Source organism: Mytilus trossulus, chromosome 13, assembly GCF_036588685.1.
Source record: "Mytilus trossulus isolate FHL-02 chromosome 13, PNRI_Mtr1.1.1.hap1, whole genome shotgun sequence".
Lineage (NCBI taxonomy): Eukaryota > Metazoa > Mollusca > Bivalvia > Mytilida > Mytilidae > Mytilus > Mytilus trossulus.
Window position 1 is genome coordinate 50,662,798 of NC_086385.1, and position 8,369 is coordinate 50,671,166.

The window sequence follows — 8,369 nt, forward strand, 5'->3', positions numbered from 1 at the left end:
GGTAATAGTATACCTCAAACTCTACTGCTATAGACTCGTATGGTAATAGTATACCTCAAACTCTACTGCTATAGACTCGTATGGTACTAGTATACCTCAAACTCTACTGCTATAGACTTGTATGGTAATAGTATACCTCAAACTCTACTGCTATAGACTTGTATGGTAATAGTATACCTCAAACTCTACTGCTATAGACTCGTATGGTAATAGTATACCTCAAACTCTACTGCTATAGACTTGTATGGTAATAGGATACCTCAAACTCTACTGCTATAGACTTGTATGGTAATAGTATACCTCAAACTCTACTGCTATAGACCAGTATGGTAATAGTATTCCTTAAACTCTACTGCTATAGACTTGTATGGTAATAGTATACCTCAAACTCTACTGCTTTAGACTCGTATGGTAATAGTATACCTCAAACTCTACTGCTATAGACTCGTATGGTAATAGTATACCTCAAACTCTACTGCTATAGACTCGTATGGTAATAGTATACCTCAAACTCTACTGCTATAGACTTAAATGGTAATAGTATACCTCAAACTCTACTGCTTTAGACTTGTATGGTAATAGTATACCTCAAACTCTACTGCTATAGACTCGTACGGTAATAGTTAACCTCAAACTCTACAGCTATAGCCTTGTATGGTAATAGTATACCTCAAACTCTACTGTTATAGACTTGTATGGTAACATTATACCTCAAACTCTACTGTTATAGACTTGTATGGTAACAGTATACATCAAACTCTACTGTTATAGACTCGTACTGTAAAAGTATACCTCAAACTCTCCTGCTATAGACTTGTATGGTAATAGTATACCTCAAACTCTACTGTTATAGACTCGTATGGTAATAGTATACCTCAAACTCTACTCTTATAGACTTGTATGGTAATAGTATACCTCAAACTCTACTGTTATAGACTCGTACTGTAAAAGTATACCTCAAACTCTACTATTATAGACTTGTACTGTAAAAGTATACCTCAAACTCTACTGCTATAGACTTGAATGGTAATAGTATACCTCAAACTCTACTGCTATAGACTTGTATGGAAATAGTATACCTCAAACTCTACTCTTATAGACTTGTATGGTTATAGTATACCTCAAACTCTACTGTTATAGACTCGTACTGTAAAAGTATACCTCAAACTCTACTGTTATAGACTCGTACTGTAAAAGTATACCTCAAACTCTACTGTTATAGACTCGTACTGTAAAAGTATACCTCAAACTCTACTGTTATAGACTCGTACTGTAAAAGTATACCTCAAACTCTACTGTTATAGACTTGTATTGAAATAGTATACCTCAAACTCTACTCTTATAGACTTGTATGGTAACAGTATACCTCAAACTCTACTGTTATAGACTTGTATGGTAACAGTATACCTCAAACTCTACTGTTATAGACTTGTATGGTAACAGTATACCTCAAACTCTACTGTTATAGACTTGTATGGTAACATTATACCTCAACTTCTACTATTATAGACTTCTATGGTAACAGTATACATCAAACTCTACTGTTATAGACTCGTACTGTAAAAGTATACCTCAAACTCCACTGCTATAGACTTGTATGGTAATAGTATACCTCAAACGCTACTGTTATAGACTCGTATGGTAATAGTATACCTCAAACTCTACTCTTATAGACTTGTATGGTAATAGTATACCTCAAACTCTACTGTTATAGACTCGTACTGTAAAAGTATACCTCAAACTCTACTGTTATAGACCTGTATTGTAACAGTATACCTCAAACTCTACTGTTATAGACTCGTACTGTAAAAGTATACCTCAAACTCTACTGTTATAGACTCGTACTGTAAAAGTATACCTCAAACTCTACTGTTATAGACTTGTATTGTAACAGTATACCTCAAACTTTACTGCTATAGACTTGTATTGTAATAGTTTACCTCAAACTCTACTGCTATAGACTTGTATTGTAATAGTATACCTCAAACTCTACTGCTATTGACTTGTATGGTAATAGTATACCTCAAACTCTACTGCTATAGACTCGTATGGTAATAGTATACCTCAAACTCTACTGCTATAGACTCGTATGGTAATAGTATACCTCAAACTCTACTGCTATAGACTCGTATGGTAATAGTATACCTCAAACTCTACTGCTATAGACTTGTATGGTAATAGTATACCTCAAACTCTACTGCTATAGACTTGTATGGTAATAGTATACCTCAAACTCTACTGCTATAAACTTGTATGGTAAAAGTATACCTCAAACTCTACTGCTATAGACTTGTATGGTAATAGTATTCCTCAAACTCTACTGCTATAGACTTGTATGGTAACATTATACCTCAAACTTTACTGTTATAGACTTGTATGGTAACAGTATACATCAAACTCTACTGTTATAGACTCGTACTGTAAAAGTATACCTCAAAATCTACTGCTATAGACTTGTATGGTAATAGTATACCTCAAACTCTACTGTTATAGACTCGTATGGTAATAGTATACCTCAAACTCTACTCTTATAGACTTGTATGGTAATAGTATACCTCAAACTCTACTGTTATAGACTCGTACTGTAAAAGTATACCTCAAACTCTACTGTTATAGACTCGTACTGTAAAAGTATACCTCAAACTCTACTGTTATAGACTTGTACTGTAAAAGTATACCTCAAACTCTACTGCTATAGACTTGTATGGTAATAGTATACCTCAAACTCTACTGCTATATACTTGTATGGTAATAGTTTACCTCAAACTCTACTCTTATAGACTTGTATGGTAATAGTATACCTCAAACTCTACTGTTATAGACTCGTACTGTAACAGTATACCTCAAACTCTACTGTTATAGACTCGTACTGTAAAAGTATTCCTCAAACTCTACTGTTATAGACTCGTACTGTAAAAGTATACCTCAAACTCTACTGTTATAGACTCTAATTGTAACAGTTTACCTCAAACTCTACTGTTATAGACTCGTACTGTAAAAGTATACCTCAAACTCTACTGTTATAGACTCGTACTGTAAAAGTATACCTCAAACTCTACTGTTATAGACTCGTACTGTAAAAGTATACCTCAAACTCTACTGTTATAGACTCGTACTGTAAAAGTATACCTCAAACTCTACTGTTATGGACTCGTACTGTAAAAGTATACCTCAAACTCTACTCTTATAGACTCGTATGGTAATAGTATACCTCAAACTCTACTCTTATAGACTTGTATGGTAACAGTATACCTCAAACTCTACTGTTATAGACTTGTATGGTAACATTATACCTCAAACTCTACTGTTATAGACTTGTATGGTAACAGTATACCTCAAACTCTACTGTTATAGACTCGTACTGTAAAAGTATACCTCAAACTCTACTGCTATAGACTTGTATGGTAATAGTATACCTCAAACTCTACTGTTATAGACTCGTATGGTAATAGTATACCTCAAACTCTACTCTTATAGACTTGTATTGTAACAGTATACCTCAAACTCTACTGTTATAGACTCGTACTGTAAAAGTATACCTCAAACTCTACTGTTATAAACTTTTATGGTAACAGTATACCTCAAACTCTATTGTTATAGACTCGTACTGTAAAAGTATACCTCAAACTCTACTGATATAGACTCGTACTGTAAAAGTATACCTCAAACTCTACTGTTATAGACTTGTATTGTAACAGTATACCTCAAACTCTACTGTTATAGACTCGTATGGTAATAGTATACCTCAAACTCTACTCTTATAGACTTGTATGGTAATAGTATACCTCAAACTCTACTGTTATAGACTTGTATTGTAATAGTATACCTCAAACTCTACTCTTATAGACTTGTATGGTAACAGTATACCTCAAACTCTACTGTTATAGACTCGTACTGTAAAAGTATACCTCAAACTCTACTGTTATAGACTTGTATTGTAATAGTTTACCTCAAACTCTACTCTTATAGACTTGTATGGTAACAGTATACCTCAAACTCTACTGTTATAGACTCATACAGTAAAAGTATACCTCAAACTCTACTGTTATAAACTTGTATGGTAACAGTATACCTCAAACTCTACTGTTATAGACTCGTACTGTAAAAGTATACCTCAAACTCTACTCTTATAGACTCGTACGGTAATAGTATACCTCAAACTCTACTGCTATAGACTCGTATGGTAATAGTATACCTCAAACTCTACTGCTATAGACTTGTATGGTAACAGTATACCTCAAACTCTACTGCTATAGACTTGTATGGTAATAGTATACCTCAAACTCTACTGCTATAGACTCGTATGGTAATAGTATACCTCAAACTCTACTGCTATAGACTTGTATGGTAACAGTATACCTCAAACTCTACTGTTATAGACTTGTATGGTAACATTATACCTCAAACTCTACTGTTATAGACTTCTATGGTAACAGTATACATCAAACTCAACTGTTATAGACTCGTACTTTAAAAGTATACCTCAAACTCTACTGCTATAGACTTGTATGGTAATAGTATACCCCAAACGCTACTGTTATAGACTCGTATGGTAATAGTATACCTCAAACTCTACTCTTATAGACTTGTATGGTAATAGTATACCTCAAACTCTACTGTTATAGACTCGTACTGTAAAAGTATACCTCAAACTCTACTGTTATAGACTTGTATTGTAACAGTATACCTCAAACTCTACTGTTATACACTCGTATTGTAAAAGTAAACCTCAAACTCTACTGTTGTAGACTCGTACTGTAAAAGTATACCTCAAACTCTACTGTTATAGACTTGTATTGTAACAGTATACCTCAAACTCTACTGCTATAGACTTGTATTGTAATAGTTTACCTCAAACTCTACAGCTTTAGACTTGTATGGTAATAGTATACCTCAAACTCTACTGCTAAAGACTTGTATGGTAATAGTATACCTCAAACGCTACTGCTATAGACTCGTATGGTAATAGTATACCTCAAACTCTACTGCTATAGACTCGTATGGTAATAGTATACCTCAAACTCTACTGCTATAGACTCGTATGGTAATAGTATACCTCAAACTCTACTGCTATAGACTTGTATGGTAATAGTATACCTCAAACTCTACTGCTATAGACTTGTATGGTAATAGTATACCTCAAACTCTACTGCTATAGACTCGTATGGTAATAGTATACCTCAAACTCTACTGCTATAGACTTGTATGGTAATAGTATACCTCAAACTCTACTGCTATAGACTTGTATGGTAATAGTATTCCTCAAACTCTACTGCTATAGACTTGTATTGTAACAGTATACCTCAAACTCTACTGTTATAGACTTGTATGGTAACATTATACCTCAAACTCTACTGTTATAGACTTGTATGGTAACAGTATACATCAAACTCTACTGTTATAGACTCGTACTGTAAAAGTATACCTCAAACTCTACTGCTATAGACTTGTATGGTAATAGTATACCTCAAACTCTACTGTTATAGACTCGTATGGTAATAGTATACCTCAAACTCTACTCTTATAGACTTGTATGGTAATAGTATATCTCAAACTCTACTGTTATAGACTCGTACTGTAAAAGTATACCTCAAACTCTACTGTTATAGACTCGTACTGTAAAAGTATACCTCAAACTCTACTGTTATAGACTTGTACTGTAAAAGTATACCTCAAACTCTACTGCTATAGACTTGTATGGTAATAGTATACCTCAAACTCTACTGCTATATACTTGTATGGTAATAGTTTACCTCAAACTCTACTCTTATAGACTTGTATGGTAATAGTATACCTCAAACTCTACTGTTATAGACTCGTACTGTAAAAGTATACCTCAAACTCTACTGTTATAGACTCGTACTGTAAAAGTATACCTCAAACTCTACTGTTATAGACTCGTACTGTAAAAGTATACCTCAAACTCTACTGTTATAGACTCTAATTGTAACAGTTTACCTCAAACTCTACTGTTATAGACTCGTACTGTAAAAGTATACCTCAAACTCTACTGTTATAGACTCGTACTGTAAAAGTATACCTCAAACTCTACTGTTATAGACTCGTACTGTAAAAGTATACCTCAAACTCTACTGTTATAGACTCGTACTGTAAAAGTATACCTCAAACTCTACTGTTATGGACTCGTACTGTAAAAGTATACCTCAAACTCTACTCTTATAGACTCGTATGGTAATAGTATACCTCAAACTCTACTCTTATAGACTTGTATGGTAACAGTATACCTCAAACTCTACTGTTATAGACTTGTATGGTAACATTATACCTCAAACTCTACTGTTATAGACTTGTATGGTAACAGTATACCTCAAACTCTACTGTTATAGACTCGTACTGTAAAAGTATACCTCAAACTCCACTGCTATAGACTTGTATGGTAATAGTATACCTCAAACTCTACTGCTATATACTTGTATGGTAATAGTTTACCTCAAACTCTACTCTTATAGACTTGTATGGTAATAGTATACCTCAAACTCTACTGTTATAGACTCGTACTGTAACAGTATACCTCAAACTCTACTGTTATAGACTCGTACTGTAAAAGTATTCCTTAAACTCTACTGTTATAGACTCGTACTGTAAAACTATACCTCAAACTCTACTGTTATAGACTCTAATTGTAACAGTTTACCTCAAACTCTACTGTTATAGACTCGTACTGTAAAAGTATACCTCAAACTCTACTGTTATAGACTCGTACTGTAAAAGTATACCTCAAACTCTACTGTTATAGACTCGTACTGTAAAAGTATACCTCAAACTCTACTGTTATAGACTCGTACTGTAAAAGTATACCTCAAACTCTACTGTTATGGACTCGTACTGTAAAAGTATACCTCAAACTCTACTCTTATAGACTCGTATGGTAATAGTATACCTCAAACTCTACTCTTATAGACTTGTATGGTAACAGTATACCTCAAACTCTACTGTTATAGACTTGTATGGTAACATTATACCTCAAACTCTACTGTTATAGACTTGTATGGTAACAGTATACCTCAAACTCTACTGTTATAGACTCGTACTGTAAAAGTATACCTCAAACTCTACTGCTATAGACTTGTATGGTAATAGTATACCTCAAACTCTACTGTTATAGACTCGTATGGTAATAGTATACCTCAAACTCTACTCTTATAGACTTGTATTGTAACAGTATACCTCAAACTCTACTGTTATAGACTCGTACTGTAAAAGTATACCTCAAACTCTACTGTTATAAACTTTTATGGTAACAGTATACCTCAAACTCTATTGTTATAGACTCGTACTGTAAAAGTATACCTCAAACTCTACTGATATAGACTCGTACTGTAAAAGTATACCTCAAACTCTACTGTTATAGACTTGTATTGTAACAGTATACCTCAAACTCTACTGTTATAGACTCGTATGGTAATAGTATACCTCAAACTCTACTCTTATAGACTTGTATGGTAATAGTATACCTCAAACTCTACTGTTATAGACTTGTATTGTAATAGTATACCTCAAACTCTACTCTTATAGACTTGTATGGTAACAGTATACCTCAAACTCTACTGTTATAGACTCGTACTGTAAAAGTATACCTCAAACTCTACTGTTATAGACTTGTATTGTAATAGTTTACCTCAAACTCTACTCTTATAGACTTGTATGGTAACAGTATACCTCAAACTCTACTGTTATAGACTCATACAGTAAAAGTATACCTCAAACTCTACTGTTATAAACTTGTATGGTAACAGTATACCTCAAACTCTACTGTTATAGACTCGTACTGTAAAAGTATACCTCAAACTCTACTCTTATAGACTCGTACGGTAATAGTATACCTCAAACTCTACTGCTATAGACTCGTATGGTAATAGTATACCTCAAACTCTACTGCTATAGACTTGTATGGTAACAGTATACCTCAAACTCTACTGCTATAGACTTGTATGGTAATAGTATACCTCAAACTCTACTGCTATAGACTCGTATGGTAATAGTATACCTCAAACTCTACTGCTATAGACTTGTATGGTAACAGTATACCTCAAACTCTACTGTTATAGACTTGTATGGTAACATTATACCTCAAACTCTACTGTTATAGACTTCTATGGTAACAGTATACATCAAACTCAACTGTTATAGACTCGTACTTTAAAAGTATACCTCAAACTCTACTGCTATAGACTTGTATGGTAATAGTATACCCCAAACGCTACTGTTATAGACTCGTATGGTAATAGTATACCTCAAACTCTACTCTTATAGACTTGTATGGTAATAGTATACCTCAAACTCTACTGTTATAGACTCGTACTGTAAAAGTATACCTCAAACTCTACTGTTATAGACTTGTATTGTAA